The sequence below is a fragment of the Harmonia axyridis genome, chromosome X, assembly GCF_914767665.1.
Source record: "Harmonia axyridis chromosome X, icHarAxyr1.1, whole genome shotgun sequence".
NCBI classification, from domain to species: domain Eukaryota; kingdom Metazoa; phylum Arthropoda; class Insecta; order Coleoptera; family Coccinellidae; genus Harmonia; species Harmonia axyridis.
The window spans coordinates 15,086,400-15,106,344 of NC_059508.1; the positions used below are offsets into that span (position 1 = coordinate 15,086,400).

The window sequence follows — 19,945 nt, forward strand, 5'->3', positions numbered from 1 at the left end:
TTTCCATACCTGACCCTTAGAAAATTTTCAAAAAAATAAAAGTTCCTTCATGGGAATATTGTATCATTTTATCAATTGATTCGACTATGTAGATTACGAAAATGCTTGCAGTTGGGCGATCAGTACATTATTTCATAAATTATAGGCAAAAATCTGAAATTTCCAAAGATAAAATTGATAATTTTTCCGAAGCTGTCACTTCTTCTGGACGAGGGCTATGCACTTGAAACCTCACTATGTTTTAGAGCGGAACTTGAAGTTTGAAAAACGTTTCATTTGAGGGGTCTGTGACGAATAATTCGGGAGATATAACGATTTTTAGAGGCAAATTCAATTTTTTCCCAAATTTCGAGTTCAAATTTCCTCTAAACCGGGAGCTTTACGAAGAATCGGTGAGCGATGCCATAGTAGACGATCTCTGATTAGCCGAATTTCGATCTCACCTGAAAAATTTTTTGTCCATAAATTTTCGTAAAATTTTCAAAAAAATAAAAGTTCCTTCATGGGAATATTGTATCATTTTATCAATTGATTCGACTATGTAGATTACGAAAATGCTTGCAGTTGGGCGATCAGTACATTATTTCATAAATTATAGGCAAAAATCTGAAATTTCCAAAGAAAAAATTGATTATTTTTCCGAAGCTGTCACTTCTTCTGGACGAGGTATACGCACTTGAAACCTCACTATGTTTTAGAGCGGAACTTGAAGTTTGAAAAACGTTTCATTTGAGGGGTCTGTGACGAATAATTCGGGAGATATAACGATTTTTAGAGGCAAATTCAATTTTTTCCCAAATTTCGAGTTCAAATTTCCTCTAAACCGGGAGCTTTACGAAGAATCGGTGAGCGATGCCATAATTGACGATCTCTGATTAGCCGAATTTCGATCTCACCTGAAAAATTTTTCGTCCAAAAATTTTCTTAAAATTTTCCATACCTGACCCTTAGAAAATTTGCAAAAAAATAAAAGTTCCTTCATGGGAATATTGTATCATTTTATCAATTGATTCGGCTATGTAGATTACGAAAATGCTTGCAGTTGGGCGATCAGTACATTATTTCATAAATTATAGGCAAAAATCTGAAATTTCCAAAGAAAAAATTGATTATTTTTCCGAAGCTGTCACTTCTTCTGGACGAGGTATACGCACTTGAAACCTCACTATGTTTTAGAGCGGAACTTGAAGTTTGAAAAACGTTTCATTTGAGAGGTCTGTGACGAATAATTCGGGAGATATAACGATTTTTAGAGGCAAATTCAATTTTTTCCCAAATTTCGAGTTCAAATTTCCTCTAAACCGGGAGCTTTACGAAGAATCGGTGAGCGATGCCATAATTGACGATCTCTGATTAGCCGAATTTCGATCTCACCTGAAAAATTTTTCGTCCAAAAATTTTCTTAAAATTTTCCATACCTGACCCTTAGAAAATTTGCAAAAAAATAAAAGTTCCTTCATGGGAATATTGTATCATTTTATCAATTGATTCGGCTATGTAGATTACGAAAATGCTTGCAGTTGGGCGATCAGTACATTATTTCATAAATTATAGGCAAAAATCTGAAATTTCCAAAGAAAAAATTGATTATTTTTCCGAAGCTGTCACTTCTTCTGGACGAGGTATACGCACTTGAAACCTCACTATGTTTTAGAGCGGAACTTGAAGTTTGAAAAACGTTTCATTTGAGAGGTCTGTGACGAATAATTCGGGAGATATATCGATTTTTAGAGGCAAATTCAATTTTTTCCCAAATTTCGAGTTCAAATTTCCTCTAAACCGGGAGCTTTACGAAGAATCGGTGAGCGATGCCATAATTGACGATCTCTGATTAGCCGAATTTCGATCTCACCTGAAAAATTTTTCGTCCAAAAATTTTCTTAAAATTTTCCATACCTGACCCTTAGAAAATTTGCAAAAAAATAAAAGTTCCTTCATGGGAATATTGTATCATTTTATCAATTGATTCGGCTATGTAGATTACGAAAATGCTTGCAGTTGGGCGATCAGTACATTATTTCATAAATTATAGGCAAAAATCTGAAATTTCCAAAGAAAAAATTCATAATTTTTCCGAAGCTGTCACTTCTTCTGGACGAGGGCTACGCACTTGAAACCTCACTATGTTTTAGAGCGGAACTTGAAGTTTGAAAAACGTTCCATTTGAGGGGTCTGTGACGAATAATTCGGGAGATATAACGATTTTTACAGGCAAATTCAATTTTTTCCCAAATTTCGAGTTCAAATTTCCTCTAAACCGGGAGCTTTACGAAGAATCGGTGAGCGATGCCATAATTGACGATCTCTGATTAGCCGAATTTCGATCTCACCTGAAAAATTTTTTGTCCAAAAATTTTCGTAAAATTTTCCATACCTGACCCTTAGAAAATTTTCAAAAAAATAAAAGTTCCTTCATGGGAATATTGTATCATTTTATTGATTGATTCGACTAAGTATATAACGAAAATACTTGCACTTTTTTCTATCCGATTTTTGGATTCTACACATTCTGGGAAATTTTCAAGTAGTGTTTTTCCTCTAGAGATAAGTGAAAAGAAATTCGTACGAAATAATAGCATCTTAACTCGAACAAATGAGCACACTAAAGATGTCCAGTGCAAACATCTGTTTACGAAAAGGTTTCAAAGAGAATACTTGAGACGATTTCTGGTGAATATTCCTCAGGTTTCTCTGATTGATGACCATTCCATCCCAAAAGAAAAATACCTTCTTGTTTTAACGTTTACGTTGTTCCTATGAAACTAGAGCATCCTTTGAACCCCTCTGTGAAGATCTTGACGTCAGTGGGATTGACGAAAGCTGCTGCTAACGACAGTTTCTCAACGATGGAATTGAAGGATTGTCCAAGCGGAAGCTCTTAATGCAGTTTCCAATTAACTGAAATATTTTTTTCTTGAATATTCGTCATATTTTCCCCTTAGCACAAAAGGGGTTACTTTTACGCACTATATCTCAACTTCAAATATTTATTATATGATTTCATTATACAGGGGATTCACCGGAATGGCCTATTAGACGTTTATGGAAAACTAATCATAATTTTGAGCTGAAAATTTGCATATTGGGGTTTAAGACAATGATCTTTCTTTCTAAAATATTTTCAGATTTCTACAACTCCCGGTTATACCGGAAACAGACTACTACTTCCTTAATTCAAAGGCACACCCAGTATATTATTGCATCACTAGATAGATTTTTGACGACAATTTCGGCATTATGCCATACCTTGGATGAAACTCAACAGTTCATGAGTTAATGGGATTCTTATGGAAAATAATGAAAAAATGGTGGCGATGAGGACTCACATTTTTAAAAAATTTTTCGGCAGAAAAAGTTTCTTTCGAGAAACATCTTTTTCTCTTTCGATACGTAGTATTATAAGACTGTTTGCGGTTTGGACCAAAAATGTACAGGGAGTTCATAAGAAGATCATGATTTTGGACATCTCAAATTCATCAAAATTCAAAATTATCGAATTAGAATCTATATTTTTTATTATTTCAGTCGATTCTACAAACATGATCTTCTTATGAACATCCTGTACATTCTTGATACATACTGAAAATAGTCTTAAAATACTACGTATTTGCAGAATCGAAAATAAAAAATGGTTTTTCGAAAAAAGCTTTTTCTGCCGAAAAATTTTAAAAAATTCAAAATCGCCACCTTTTTTGTTTATAAGAATTCAATTAACTCATGAACCGTTGAGTTTATACCCAAGGTATGGCATCTTTCCGAAATTGTCGTCAAAAAAGCTATCTAATGATGCAATAATATACTGGGTGTGCCGTTTGAAATAAGGAAGTAGTAGTCTGTTTCCAATATGCAAATTTTCAGCTAGAAATTATGATTAGTTTTCCATAAACGTCTAATAGGCCATCCCGGTGAATCTCCCTGTATTATGACATATGAAATGATTCAAAGATTATAAAAAAAAGGAAAATGAAATGAAAACATTCAATCTTTTTGGATTCTAACTTTGGCCGGTAGATTGATAAGACGCCTCTAAACTATTTGAGTGTTTTACACAAGTAGCTGCTAGTTCACAGGGAGAATATGTGAAGTCTTTTCATTGAATGATTTGGATATTCTCTTGGGAAGGTAGAAAACAATAACCATTGTTGGAAATTTTGGTTCTTTCAGAGAATTACATGCAAATAATTCCTTTTTTACAAACCGAAATCCTAGGTGTGTTGGTGATTGAGATATTTCCAAATCATATGAAGATGCCAATTCCAAAGAATTGTTGCATGATATACATTACATACATTTGAAGGTTTAATAAACAAGGTGGCCCTTTCTGGAAAGGTGCTGTTATTACATCAGGAAGAGCAAATAGTTAATGTCTTTGACAAGTATAACGAGAGCTTTAGGAACAGACTCTCCCCACGATATTGAAATTTCTTATCTTGTTGATATCTGCTATTGAAAATTGCATATCTTTCACTCTGCTAGTCAGAGTTAAATTCAGGCGCGGATCCAGGCCCCACTTTCGGGGGGGGGGGGTGAACTTTTAGATACTCAAAAGCCAAAAGATACTGGAATTTTGGAGAATGATGAATTGAGTAGCTCCCATTAAAAACACCATTGGCAAAAATATTTAAGAACTGCATTCATAGAAAAATAGTAATTATTTGAGCCTTAGTTTGTCAAATTCTAGAAGGCCTGCAAAATTTAAGAGGTGCCCGGGCCATTTGCGGGGGGGGAAGAACGTTCTCCCAGTTCCCCCCCCTGGATCCGCGCCTGGTTAAATTTGTGTACCTAATTCTCATTGTTAGGTAATAGGAGGCCTAGTGTTCTATTTAACTAACCAACCTATTTTTCACAAAACCAAAAACCAAGATGTTTTGGCATCTTGAACTTTTCGACAACGTCAAAATGAATTGGACCAAAGAATTGGACTTCTAAAGGGTGTTTTTTTCGAGGTATATAACTTTAAGTTGGCATTACTGTTCAAGATGGCGACCGATTTAACAGCTGTCAAGTGATTTATTCTCAGTTTGGTTTGGCAATTCATCATGAATAGACTCACAGACTCACGCCTGAACAATGCTTGCAAATAGTGCAATTTTATTTCGAAAATAATGGTATCGCGCACTACGTCCATTTTATTTTGTTTAGCGATGAAGCGCACTTCTGGTTGAATGACTACGTCAACAAACAAAACTGCCGCATTTGGAGTGAAGCTAATCCTCAAGTGTATGTCGAAACACCGTTACATCCAGAAAAACTGACTGTTTGGTGCGCTTTATGGGCTGGTAGAATCATTGGTCCGTACTTCTTCAAAAACGATGATGGCCAGAACGTTACAGTCAATGGTGATCGGTATAGAGCCATGATTACGAACTTTTTCATTCCTGAATTGAACAACCATGATATCCAGGAGCTGTGATTCCAACAAGACGGCGCAACATGTCACACAGCTCGTGCCACAATCGATTTATTGAAAGACACGTTTGGTGACCGCCTAATTTCACGTTTTGGACCTGTGAATTGGCCTCCAAGATCTTGTGATTTAACACCGCTAGACTACTTTCTGTGGGGCTATGTAAAGTCATTGGTCTATGCGGATGACCCACAAACCCTTGACCATTTGGAAGACAACATTTGCCGTGTTATTGCCGATATACGGCCACAAATGTTGGAAAAAGTCATCGAAAATTGGACGTCCAGATTGGACTACATCCGAGCCATATGCCAGAAATCATATTTTAAATGTAATGCCACAAGATTATCTTGCGGATAAATGAAATTCATGTCAATCAAATAATCCATCGTTGTTTTATTGCAATTTAAAGATCTAAGGTTTAAAAAAAAACACCCTTCATTTCCATTCACAAGATCAAAAGATTATTTCCTTAAAATGTTAGCTTGAAAGAGGCGGATTAGTCAAATGAACATTGCTTCCTTTTGATAATTGCTTCCAACCATTACAAAGGTTGGCAATTTTTTCACATTCAAACAATTTTGTAGAGAACAACATAATAAAATTGTAGCCTTATGTATGTGGAAAATCACTAGCTTATAGGGAATAACTCGTTTCTAGAACGTAGGGTTCGTAAGACAGACAAACGAGAAAAACATCTTTATGCTCCTCCATTATTCTAAATTGCTAAATATCAGAATGAATTAAAAATGGTAAGTCGACTTCCGATACACTCTTTGGTAGTAATATGAGTGGCCTTGACAGGAACCAGAGCCAAGTTATTCATTATCATATATCGATGGAGGACGACTATGTGTTCACAACGTTCGATTTGTTTTCATTTATCTACATATACGGTATCTTGAATTATGCAAATATCTACAAGACATATAAATTCGAAGAATTACTGAATTCACCTACCAATAACTATCTTTTCCCCAATTTTGATATTAGGAAACCTCAAATTCAAGAAACGTTTGTAATATGAAATCAAAAACACTTATCCATGATATGTGCGTATCCCAAATCAGGAAAAATAGGATCTGTTTTTTTAGAACTATAGAACTTTAAATTGCAATAAAACAACGATGGATTATTCGATTGACATGAATTTTATTTATCAGCAAGATAATCTTGTGGCATTACATTTTAAATATGATTTCTGGCATAGGACCGCCACGGCTGGCCCGGATGTGGTCCAATCTGGACGTCCAATTTTCGATGACTTTTTCCAACATTTGTGGCCGTATATCGGCAATAACACGGCGAATGTTGTCCTCCAAATGGTCAATCCGCATAGACCAATGACTTTACATAGCCCCACAGAAAGTAGTCTAGCGGTGTTAAATCACAAGATCTTGGAGGCCAATTCACAGGTCCAAAACGTGAAATTAGGCGGTCACCAAACGTGTCTTTCAATAAATCGGTTGTGGCACGAGTTGTGTGACATGTTGAGCCGTCTTGTTGGAACCACAGTTCCTTTCTGGACATCATGGTTGTTCAATTCAGGAATGAAAAAGTTAATAATCATGGCTCTATACCGATCACCATTGACTGTAACGTTCTAGCCATCATCGTTTTTGAAGAAGTACAGTCAGTTTTTCTGGATGTAACGGTGTTTCGACATACACTTGAGGATTAGCTTCACTCCAAATGCGGCAGTTTTGTTTGTTGACGTAGCCATTCAACCAGAAGTGCGCTTCATCGCTAAGCAAAATAAAATGGACGTAGTGCGCGATACGTATTCCGCACAGAACCATTATTTTCGAAATAAAATTGAACTATTTGCATGCGTTGTTCAGGCGTGAGTCTATTCATGATGAATTGCCAAACCAAACTGAAAATAAATCATTTGACAGCTGTTAAATCGGTCGCCATCTTGAACAGTAATGCCAACTTAAAGTTATATACCTCGAAACAAAAAACCCTATATTATTGCTGTCTATAGATTCTCTGAATCGAATTTTATCTCATGTAAAAACAATGTAGTGATATATGTCCGCAAAGTAGCTCATGCCATTATACGCTTAGCATTACGAATGATAACATCCTGACCACAAATGATTTTTCGGGATTTTCCGACTTTGGTCAAGGTCACATTAGGGTATTATGACTATTATAGACATCTGCGTTTTCTCTATTTGAATATTTTCTGTTTCATCAATAATCAATATTAGTTATCAATCATAATATTAGGCTCATTTCGGAATTCGTTATAAAACTAACAGGGTTTAAATATCAATAATAATAACTTTAATGTGGAAGCTTCGATATCCAGATTTTTTTTTTGGGAATTCATTTTATGAATTTTCTAGCCGTGTTATTCTAATTCTTCAAGGTGTATCAAAAATTATCTATATCGTGAAGTGTTCGTTCCTGTGCATTTTCTCATTTCCACATTTTTTGTTATTCCAAGGACAAGCTGAAAGGTTTTCCTGTACGATAAGATGTTCTAACGTAAAAATGTCCATACATGAATAATAATGTGCTATAACACTTTTTTCTCTTCGTCATAAATGCAGCAGACTGAATTAATTATTATAAATACGCCTGTACTCGGTTGACATTATTGATTTTGAAACTAAATTTAAATTAATCATACATGGAGATCTTTATATGAGTCTAAATATAAACTGCACATTTGAAGTTCAATATCAAGTAATCAAGACCCGGCTTTATCGATTAGGCTATTTTCCTATTGAAATTTTCCAATTCTGCGAAATGTATCTTTGAAGAATGAAATATGCAGTAATGAAACATGAATAGAGGACACAAAGTTTCACTCAAGTCATTTTTTCGAATAAAATTTGCAGCTTTCAAGTAATGAAAATAACTTTTTTTATCTCCCATCGACAAGGAATCCACAAACCTGAGTTTTCGTAAACACTACGGGCTATAGTAGCAATATTTACAGTTGTTCTTGAGCGATGCGCACGGTTTCGATTACACAACACTAACATGTCCCAAAAGCTAAAATTGTTGAAATTCCCGCTATAAAGATCATTTATCATTGCTCGATATGGCAATCTATTCACCCTAACGATAAGGAATGGAAAGCAATATTCTCAGTTGTTCTTGAACGACGCACACGGTTTCAATTCCTCACAACACTAAAATTTTCACCTCTTATTGGAAAGCCGTGTATTATATTCCGATTTCTTAACGAATAATTTGGGGTTCAAATCCTTCAGGGACATATTTATTATATGATTTCATTATACAGGGTGATTCACCGGAATGGCCTATTAGACGTTTATGGAAAACTAATAATAATTTTGAGTGAAAATTTGCATATTGGGGCTTGAGACAATGATCTTTTTCAATTTTCAGATCTCTACAACTTCCGGTTATACTAGAAACTGACTACTTCTTCCTTATTTCAAATGGTACACCCAGTAGATTATTGCATTATTAAATAGCTTTTGTGATAATTTCGGCAATATGCCATACCTTGTGAAAAAACTCCAAGGTTCATGAGTTGATGGGATTCTTACAAAAAAAATTTGGGGATGTAGACTCACATTTTTTCGGTAGAAAAAGCTTTTTTCGATTTTAAATTTTTTATTTTCGATTCTGCAGAGACGTAGTATCATAAGACGGTTTAGATAAAAAATGTACAGAGTGTTTATTACTAGATCATGAACTTGGACAACTCAAACTCATCGAAACTCAACATTTTCAAACAAGAACCTATATTTTTTATTATTTCCCTCGATTCTACGTACAAAAATAGTGGGGGTTACTCAAGCAAACCCTATACCTAAAATGAATACTTGAAGAATTATCGAGGATGAACTTTAAATGAGAAAAAACCGCATTTTATAACTGTGTGGAGTAGTCTGTGACTTATTCGTAATTGTAAATTGTATTGGTTTATGTATTTCCCAACAATCCAAACAAAAAAGTGATTATAATTCATGAAATGTAAGATTTAGTTATCCAAACATCGAATTTTAGTTTCTCTCTGTGTCCGCAAATACGTAGTTTTATAAAACTGTTTGCGGCTTGGACCGAAAATGTACAGGGTGTTTATAAGAAGATCATAAACTTGGACAACTCAAATTCATCAAAACTCAAGATTTTCGAAATAGAACCTATATACTTATTTCATTATTTCATTCGATTCTTCGTACAAAAATGAATACTTTGAGAGTTATCGAGGAAGAACTTCAAATGAGGAAAAACCGCTATTGATAACTGTGTGGAGTAGTCTGCGATTTCCGAAAAACATAGAAAGAAACTAAAATTCGATGTTTCCATAACTAAATTTGACATTTCAAGAATTGTAATGAATTATTCGTAATTGAAAATTGTATTGGTTTATGGATTCCCAACAATCCCAAAGAAAAATTAATTATAATTCATGAAATGTGAAATTTAGTTATCCCAACATCCGAATTTTACAAATTTGGTCAGTTCATATTTATCTATGATCAATTTGAGTAAAAATTTCCCGGAAGAAATGAAAAAAAAATGAAACGGGTAGTTTAAGTTCCTCACGAGTTTGAAATTTTCCACTTCATTGTAAGAATTGTTGTTTTCCTTGAATGAACTTACTGTCTATAATAATTGTCCTAAGTACTCACCGACGGCTTGCTTTCATTATTTAATGTAAGTGGATTTTTTTCCATTATAAATTTCGAAAGAATTCATTATTTTCTCAGAGAATCGTTGTATCTTCATTATCACAACTAGCAATTGACTATCGAGACATCATAAATCTAAAATGAAGAACTTATTTCAATCTCATCAACATCATTGGATAAAATATATGATAATTTCAATTGCAGGTTACTTGTTAAATGTACATAAAATACCTTGGAAATAACCAACTGGATTAAAAGTGATTGATTCACGAAAATCTCGTATTTTTTAATTTCTCTTATCATCGAAGTTTCTGGAACTAAAGGTGTGCCAAAGTCTTCTAAAAAAGAATGTTTTCAAAGTTCAGCTTCCTTGAATTCATTCTGATTCAAAGAAAATTCTTTAGCTACTAAATTGGTGGGATCTTACTAATGTATTATCAAATAAGTAGATATTCGGTACCCCTTCCTTTCCGTCACCATAGTTACACCTTAGTTACTATGGTGAAGAGAAGAGAGGAATACCGATCATTAAAGCATCAGTCGATAATAAATTAGAAAGATCCTACTACCGAATATTCAACTGAAATAATATATTAATAACATTGTATTCACTTGTGACTTGAATTGACTGATTTATTTTGAGGTTCATGCTAGATAACTCTTAAAGTATTCATTTTAGGTATAGGTCACCCCTACTATTTTTGAACGTAGAATCGTCTGAAATAATAAATAATATAGGTTCTAATTTGAAAATCTTGAGTTTTGAAGAATTTGAGTTTTCCAAGTTCATGATCTTCTTATGAACACCCTGTACATTTTTGACCCAAACCGCAAACAGAGGACAAGAGGTTCAGAGGGAAAAATCCATATATGTATTTTGCTTTTGAGAAATCAGAGGATTGTGTTAATCCTTCCAAGACAAAAAGTAGATCAATACTATTCGACATTAAGACACAAAAGATCTATGAAAATTTTGAATAAACGGTAGTTACGATCTAATTAATATATTTCTTTACCTACGCCACTGGTAAAACGGCTGCTCCTCGTATAAAAGCGACTGCTATCTTCACTTGATCTCAATTTTCATAATCTGAATTTCCTCATCTACAAAATTGTCTAGCGGGAGTAAATTAACCAAAGGTCTGTGACTTCCGGAAACACAGAAATAAACTAAAATTCGATGTTTGGATAAATGAATTTTACATTTCAAAGTATTCATTTTAGGTAAAGGGTTTGCTTGAGTTACCTCCACTATTTTCATAAGTAGAATCGACTGAAATAATAAAAAATATTGGTTCTAATTTGAAAATCTTGAGTTTTGATGAATTTGAGTTTTCCAAGTTCATGATCTTCTTATGAACACCCTGTACATTTTTGGTCCAAACCGCAAACAGTCTTATAATACTACGTATTTGCAGCTTTTTCTGCCGAAATATTCAAAAAAATGTGAGTCCTCATCGCCACCATTTTTTTCATAAGAATCCCATTAACTCATGAACCGTTAAGTTTTCATCCAAAGTATGGCACATTGTCGAAATTGTAATGAAAAAAGCCATCTAATGATGCAATAACATACTTGATGTTCCATTTGAAATAAGGAAGTTGTAGTCTGTTTCCGGTATAACTGGAGGTTGTAGAAATCTGAAAATATTTCAGGAAGAAAGATCATTGTCTTAAACCCCAATATGCAAATTTTCAGCTCAAAATTATGATTAGTTGAGGTTGAGATATAGTGCGTAAGTAACCCCTTCAGTGCTGACGGAATACTATGACGAAAATTCAAGAAAAAAACATTTCAGCTAATTGGAAACTGCATTAAGAGCTTCCGCTTGGACAATCCTTCAATTCCATCGTTTAGAAACTGTCGTTAGCAGAAGCTTTCATCAATCCCTCTGACGTCAAGATCTTCAAAGAGGAATTCAAAGGATGCTAAAATCTAAAAATATTTTAGGGAACATGATCATTGTCTCAAACCCCAATATGCAAATTTTCAGCTCGAAATTATGATTAGTTTTCCATACACGTCTAATAGGCCACCCTGGTGAATCACCCTGTATACCAGGCTGTTTCTATGAGTAGAAATAATTGTAGAGTGCTGACATCTGGGTGACTTATTCGGAAACCTCTCCATTTCACATTGACGAACAATTCCTCTCAACAAACAGCATAGTTCGAATCTTATCTCGTCAAATTTTCTTATCAAGGTAGTAGTTTATATTGAAAAATTCTTTCCACATAGATTTCGTATAGTGGAAAAACTCGCATCTAAAAGACTCTTTTGATCTGAACAGAAAAGCTACAGATAAGAGTGGGCAAATATGAGTTCCTCACAGACTGTAATAATTACACAATAGGTTGTTGTCACATAAAATGGCATGAATCGCTGGCAATTATCGTGCGTTCAAGGTTGACCATAATATTCATACTTGTTAATAATGAATTGTACTACTGCACAAACGCGATGTTAAAAAAAAAGATAATGAATAACATTTCTAATCGCAAGGAGATATACTCACTGGTGTGTACATTTTTTTTATACATATGTATGATATTTCCTTCAATTACGCTGCGTTTCAGTTTGCCCAGACTGGTTGGAATAGCAAGGGTTTCGTACACATGACTGATGACTAAATAAGATACCTAAATCATTCAAATATGCAAATTGTATGAAGCAATTCGGTATGAATTATCGGTATTTTTCAATATGTAATAGAAGTTCTGAGTAATTATGCATTGTGATCGATTTGATTAAACCTACACGTATTTCACCAAAAGATGTTTGAGTTTATCGGAAATATCGATATAAAAACACTGAGAATCTCATATTATAATCTACGATTCCATCTTTTATCGAATAATATCTCAACTGGTTTGAAAAATTCATATATTGAATATAAATAAATTTAGCAAAGGAACTTATTTCTTCCGAAATCTAAATTTTCAAATAAAAAGTAGTATATAAAGAGTGTTTTTTTTAGAGCTATAGAACTTTAAATTGCAATAAAACAACGATTGATTATTCGATTGACATGAATTTTATTTATCCACAAGATAATCTTGTGGCATAACATTTTTATGATTTCTGGCATATGACCACCACGGCTGGCTCGGATGTAGTCCAATCTGGACGTCTAATTCTCGATGACTTTTTCCAACATTTGTGGCCGTATATCGGCAATAACACGGCGAATGTTGTCTTCCAAATGGTCAAGGGTTTGTGGCTTATCCGCATAGACCAATGACTTTACATAGCCCCACAGAAAGTAGTCTAGCGGTGTTAAATCCCAAGATCTTGGATGCCAATTCATAGGTCCAAAACGTGAAATTAGGCGGTCACCAAACGTGTCTTTCAATAAATCGATTGTGGCACGAGCTGTGTGACATGTTGCGCCGTCTTGTTGGAACCACAGCTCCTGGACATCATGGTTTTTCAATTCAGGAAAGAAAAAGTTAGTAATCATGGCTCTATACCGATCACCATTGACTGTAACGTTCTGGCCATCATGTTTTTGAAGAAGTGCGGACCAATGATTCCAACAGCCCATAAAGCGCACCAAACAGTCAGTTTTTCTGGATGTAACGGTGTTTCGACATACACTTGAGGATAAGCTTCACTCCAAATACGGCAGTTTTGTTTGTTGACGTAGCCATTCAACCAGAAGTGCGCTTCATCGCTAAACAAAATAAAATGGACGTAGTGCGCGATACGTATTCCGCACAGAACCATTATTTTCGAAATAAAATTGCACTATTTGCAAGCGTTGTTGAGGCGTGAGTCTATTCATGATGAATTGCCAAACCAAACTGAGAATAAATCACTTGACAGCTGTTAAATCGGTCGCCATCTTGAACAGTAATGCCAACTTGAAGTTATATACCTCGAAAAAAAAACACCCTATATAAACTATTTGAATTGGATGGCTCCGCAACTCAAAGAAGTACATAACAGGCCAATTGAAAAGTCCCCAGTCTACAATAGTAAAACTTATTATTTTGATGAAATAAGTCCTATAAATAAGGGCAATGGTGAACGCTTTGTTTTCGAGTTTTTTTATAGCACCTTTGCTTCACAAGATATTCAACTAAAATTCGGCATAGATATTCCAATGCAAAGTCTTCTTCATGTGATATGCTAATAACTTAATAAATAAACATTAAGTTACTAAGCTGTGATGAATAAATTAATTACTAAAGTTTTGGTATTTATTTATTCAACGGGGAAACAAATTTTTTGTTACCTAGGTCTTCTAGAATACGTAGATATCTAACTCAAAATATAGAGCTTTTTTGCATCAACAAAATCGTAATGATTATCATTATTACAAAATAATCTTGTGCCAAACGATAAGCAACTTTTCATACATAGTCATATATTATTTGAAAGGTACTAATGAATATATCATTCAATAAATGCCTGTATTGTCAGCCTCATTCCAAACACAACGTTTACTTCATTCTCCAAGCTTGGCCATGACATTATGTAAACAATATTTTACAGAAGTTCAAATCTTGATAGTTATGCAAATAGGGAATATACGATGCGATCCATAATTTTTGTAAACGATTGTCTTCTTTACACAAAAACCGTTGGCAATTCTTTAGAACAGTTCATTTCTACGTTTCAAACATAATTTCGTAAATAGATTCGTTCAAATTTATGGCATTACCTTCAAAGTAAGATCCTTTCAAAATAATGCACTACGCCAACCAATAATTCAATCATTAAGACAATTTTTGAACGCATTCTCAGGAATCGACGTCAGTACTAGCTGCAATTTATCTTCAATGTGTTTTTAGATTGAACACGATTGCCTCAAAATGCTCATTTGAATTTTGGAAACGGAAAAAATTGGCTGGAGTCGTATCCGGACAATACGGTGGTTGATATGATTTGTTGAAAATCAGAGGGAGTGGTGGATTTATTTCTACGATCTTTATTTTCAACGAAACATTTCCAGAGTTTTGAAACAAGAAATTCTATAAAGAGAGCGATATCAAGACAGATTGACAAAATGTGGCACTGTAGACGAAGTGAATGACATATCAGGCTCAAATTCAACGTGAGAATAAAGGACAGTTGTGCCAACTGATTTTTAGTTAGTATCAACCTTCAAACAATAAGTATCAAAATTTGACAGCAGTCCGACCATTTGTTTGTGAGATATTGCGTTGTGAGTGTTGCTACTTATATTATTTGAAAAAAGATGAGAGAAAGGAACTTTGTGTGCTGATAAAATAATGCTTTTTGAAGGGAAAAATACAGTTGAAGTAAAATCTTGGCTTGATGAAGAGTTTCCGGGGTCTGCACCAGGAAAATCAACCATCATCGATTGGTATGCTAAGTTTAAACGTGGTGAAATGAGCACCGAAGACGACGAACGCAGTGGATGCCTAATAGAGGCTGTCAACGACGAAAATATCAAAAAAGTACACAAAATAATTTCGAATTACCGTAAAGTGAAGTTGATCGAGATAGAAGACATTGCGAAGATATCATCTGAACGTGTACATCATATCATTCACGAATATTCGTACATGAGAAAGCTGTGTGCAAAAAGGGTGCCGCGCGAGATCACAATCGATCAAAGGCAACAACGTGTTAATGATTCTGAGCAGTGTTTGAAGCTGTTTAAGTGCAATAAACCTGAATTTTTCCGTCGATATGTGACATCATTTCACTGCGGAGTCCAATCGACAGTCAGCTGAGTGGTCTGCACAATGAACCAAATCCAAAGTGAGGAAAAACACAACAGTCAGCTGGCAAAGTTATAGCATCGGTGTTCTGGGAAGCGCAAGGTATAATATTCATTGATTACCTCCAAAAGGGCCAGACCATCAATAGCGATTGTTATATAGCGTTATTGGATGGAATCGTTGAATAAGGGCACCATTTGAAGAAAAAAAGGTGCTGTTTCATCAATACAATGCGCCGTGTCACAAATCTATGAAAACAATGGCAAAATTGCATGAATTGGGCTTCCAATTGCTTCTGCATCCACTGTATTCGCCAGATCTGGCCCCCAGCGATTTTTTCTTGTTCTCAGAAAGAAATTTAGCACCAATGAAAAAGTAATCGCCGAAACTGAGGCCTATTTTGAAGCGAAAGAAAGAATCGTACTACTAAAATGGTATAGAAAAGTTGGAAGAATGCTATAATCGCTGTATCGCCCTCGAAGGCAGCTATGTTGAATAATAAAATAGAATATTGCCAAAAAAATGTGTTTTACTATGGTAGACCGGGGATTTTTCAATTGGCCTGTTAAGATCAAGTCCAACGCACACAAGACAGTACTTTATTCCATTTCTTCTACGAAAAAAAAGTCGAAAAATCGAGTTGACGTCAATTGCTATTATACCTAATCTGTATCGGAAAAATAAAAATGAAAGAACTGACCTTTCAATTTATGAGAGAAAATCAATATTCCTATGATTCTCCAACAAAGAAAAATAACTCTTATGATATCAAAAAAAAAGGATTATATTGGTAAGAAGGATGTTACTATTGAAAAGAGCATTATGTTCAAGATTCTTATTTCCATAATACCGATGACGAGGAAATATTCTGCATGCATATATTGTTAGTTTTTCATAATTGTCCATTTTGAATGGTCAGAGTCTGCATTACAAAGATCAGATTACGTAGCCAACTGAAACCATTATTAGACTTGAATAATAGCGATTATATTGTTGAGGGAAAATCCACCCCTGTCCTACCCCCTTGCTCTTGACAGGGTTGACGTAATCGCACGCGTCTCTATCGAAACGCTCTTAATCGTACAAGCAGAAGAAAGACAAATCGTACATAAAAAATGGTATCGAAATGTTGGAAGATCTCTATAATCGCTGTATCGCCCTCGAAGGCAACTATGTTGAATAATGAAATCGAATTTTGCCAAAAAAAAAATGTGCTTTACTATGGTAGACCGGGGACTTTTCAATTGGCCTATTATGTTGTATTACTTCGAGTGTAATATAGTCCAAAATGCAACAAAACTGATTCAATTATAAGATAATCAATTCGTGGGTAATAATGAGATGAGAATATTTTGAATAAAAATGTGTACAGAGTGGTTGTGGCAATGGGGTGAATTTTCCATTACCCTATTTTCCGTTGATACATCCGAGTTGAGTTCTTGCCAACTCTGACCACAATAGACAGATGGCGCGAGTGGATTTTGGTGACACTTAACATCACTGGATCTCACTGATTTCTCTGAGATACCGACACAAGAGGAGAAACTGAACGGTGGATTTTCACAGCACTGCACCGCAATCCTAAAATTGCACAGGGTATTTTCTGCAGAAAATCGATATAAACAAGCGAAGATAGTCGGAAAAACTTGGCCATCCACTTTCACAAATTAAATATCGACATCGATATCCCATTGAGATTTTCACAATCGCAAAACAAACAACCCCTCAAGGTGGAGGGTGATCGACACAGGAGAAAACGATAAGCAACAAATCACGGCAAAGAACAGATACCCACTGCAAGTCAGGGAGCTTTCAATCCAGAATAAAATATCCACGCTCAAAATACAAGTTTTATTTCAGTACTGGTGTAGCACAGGTTTTTGGGTATTTTTGACCTGCCCAAGTTACACACAGCATTTGCCCGAACAATTTTTAATGTTAATTATAGAAATAAACAAACAAAAATATCTATCTATACATAGATTCGCTAAAGGTTGGCTTTTATTAAACCAGAAAATATACTCTCAATGCCAATAGAGCGTCTCTTCGGTCAGAAGAATCGAACGTTACGAACGCACTTTATCGAAGCTCCAGTGCATTTGGATGTTTTCAAAACCAAAATCTTCAACTGAAACAAAAAACGTATCAATACGAATGTTTTTATTTCTGATCGTTGCCCAAAACAGATTTTGTCCACGTGATAAATAGCAAAAGTTCTTCGAGCCCCTTTTTCCATGTAAAATGATACCTATAGGTAATTATTTGTAAAAATGAAAGGTTATAATTCATTATAGTTCGGAAACATTATCAAAAAACCTCTGAATAATATTCGAATATCTGTATTTCAACTTCAAATGATAATATGAACAAGAATAAATGAGAATTGATTTTACAAATTTTGTTGTTGAAGTTCATCCAACGTTTGTTTGCCGTGTGATAGAAAACGAAGAATTTTTCTTATTGCATTTGAATGGAATTCTATATTCTGAAGCGCTGAAATAGCTTCATCATGTATCGACTTGTTCACAAGAATTGCGAGTGCAGCGTATTCGAAAATGGTTGAGATTGGGTAAAAAAAGAGACAAGAAATCCAATGGATTTCATTTAGTTTAATGTATCAAACCATAAGCACTACCTTGTATAACAGAATCTTGTGGGAATATCTCAGTTTCACACAGATTTCATGTTTATATTTCATCGTTACTACTAGTGCTATGTAAAGGTGTTTTTTTTAGAGCTATAGAACTTTAAATTGCAATAAAACAACGATGGATTATTCGATTGACATGAATTTTATTTATCCGCAAGATAATTTTGTGGCATTACATTTTAAATATGATTTCTGGCATATGACAGCCACGGCTGGCTCGGATGTAGTCCAATCTGGACGTCCAATTTTCGATGACTTTTTTCAACATTTGTGGCCGTATATCGGCAATAACACGGCGAATGTTGTCTTCCAAATGGTCAAGGGTTTGTGGCTTATCCGCCTAGACCAATGACTTTACATAGCCCCACAGAAAGTAGTCTAGCTGTGTTAAATCACAAGATCTTGGAGGCCAATTCACAGGTCCAAAACGTGAAATTAGGCGGTCATCAAACGTGTCTTTCAATAAATCGATTGTGGCACGAGCTGTGTGACATGTTGCGCCGTCTTGATGGAACCACAGCTCCTGGACATCATGGTTGTTCAATTCAGGAATGAAAAAGTTAGTAATCATGGCTCTATACCGATCACCATTGACTGTAACGTTCTGGCCATCATCGTTTTTGAAGAAGTACGGACCAATGATTCCACCAGCTCATAAAGCGCACCAAACAGTCAGTTTTTCTGGATGTAACGGTGTTTTGACATACACTTGAGGATTAGCTTCACTCCAAATGCGGCAGTTTTGTTTGTTGACGTAGCCATTTAACCAGAAGTGCGCTTCATCGCTAAACAAAATAAAATGGACGTAGTGCGCGATACGTATTCCGCACAGAACCATTATTTTCGAAATAAAATTGCACTATTTGTAAGCGTTATTCAGGCGTGAGTCTATTCATAATGAATTGCCAAACCAAACTGAGAATAAATCACTTGACAGCTGTTAAATCTTGAACAGTAATGCCAACTTAAAGTTATATACCTCGAAAAAAAAACACCCTATAGTTGGTACTATCTATTATCTATTTTCTGTCAAATTTGTCATACAGAAAGAGTTCTGCCAACCATTATTTCTCAATGCAGAAATCACTAAACGATATTTAGGTGAATATTCTATTAATTTCAATGAAAATTCAGTGAATTAGAGAACTGATGGAGGCTCATTTCAACAGTTCATTCAATTCTGAACTCGTAGAAGAATGAAATGTAAAATTTGCACTGTTTTTGTATTTCATTGATTCTAGGTAGTTTTAAGACAGTACGATTATAGTTAGTATTTTTTGAGAAATTCGTATATTGAATTAACAACGATAAGAATGCATCTTATCTATTTCTGCAACGTTCGCGTTTGAAGCGAGATAACAAAAACCTAATCATTTCATAAAAGGAATGATTACTCCTAATCAGATACAAATTTGATAAGATTCGTAAAAAGACAATCAAAATTGTTCATACGAAATTTTCAAGTTTAAATGAATAATTCAAAACTTGTAACCAAAATACTCGAAATGATTTCGAGCTGAATGTTGCGCTTTCGTCTTGATTTTATCTTATCCTGCTTATCCAAAAATG

General features: G+C 34.8%; 1 protein-coding gene across 3 annotated transcripts in view; it reads right to left on the reverse strand.

The window, feature by feature from the left end:
* The window catches only part of LOC123685668 (myocyte-specific enhancer factor 2), an 82,708-nt gene that overhangs the window by 42,564 nt on the left and 20,199 nt on the right, over window positions 1–19,945 (reverse strand). Inside the window, exon 1 of one of the 3 annotated variants that reach the window (XM_045625458.1) lies at window positions 17,133–17,514. The exons of the other annotated variants lie outside the window; for them this stretch is intronic. The gene's annotated coding sequence lies outside the window, so the exon portion shown is untranslated. Of the gene's footprint in view, window positions 1–17,132; window positions 17,515–19,945 lie in introns of those variants that run through there. 3 annotated transcript variants of the gene reach the window in all.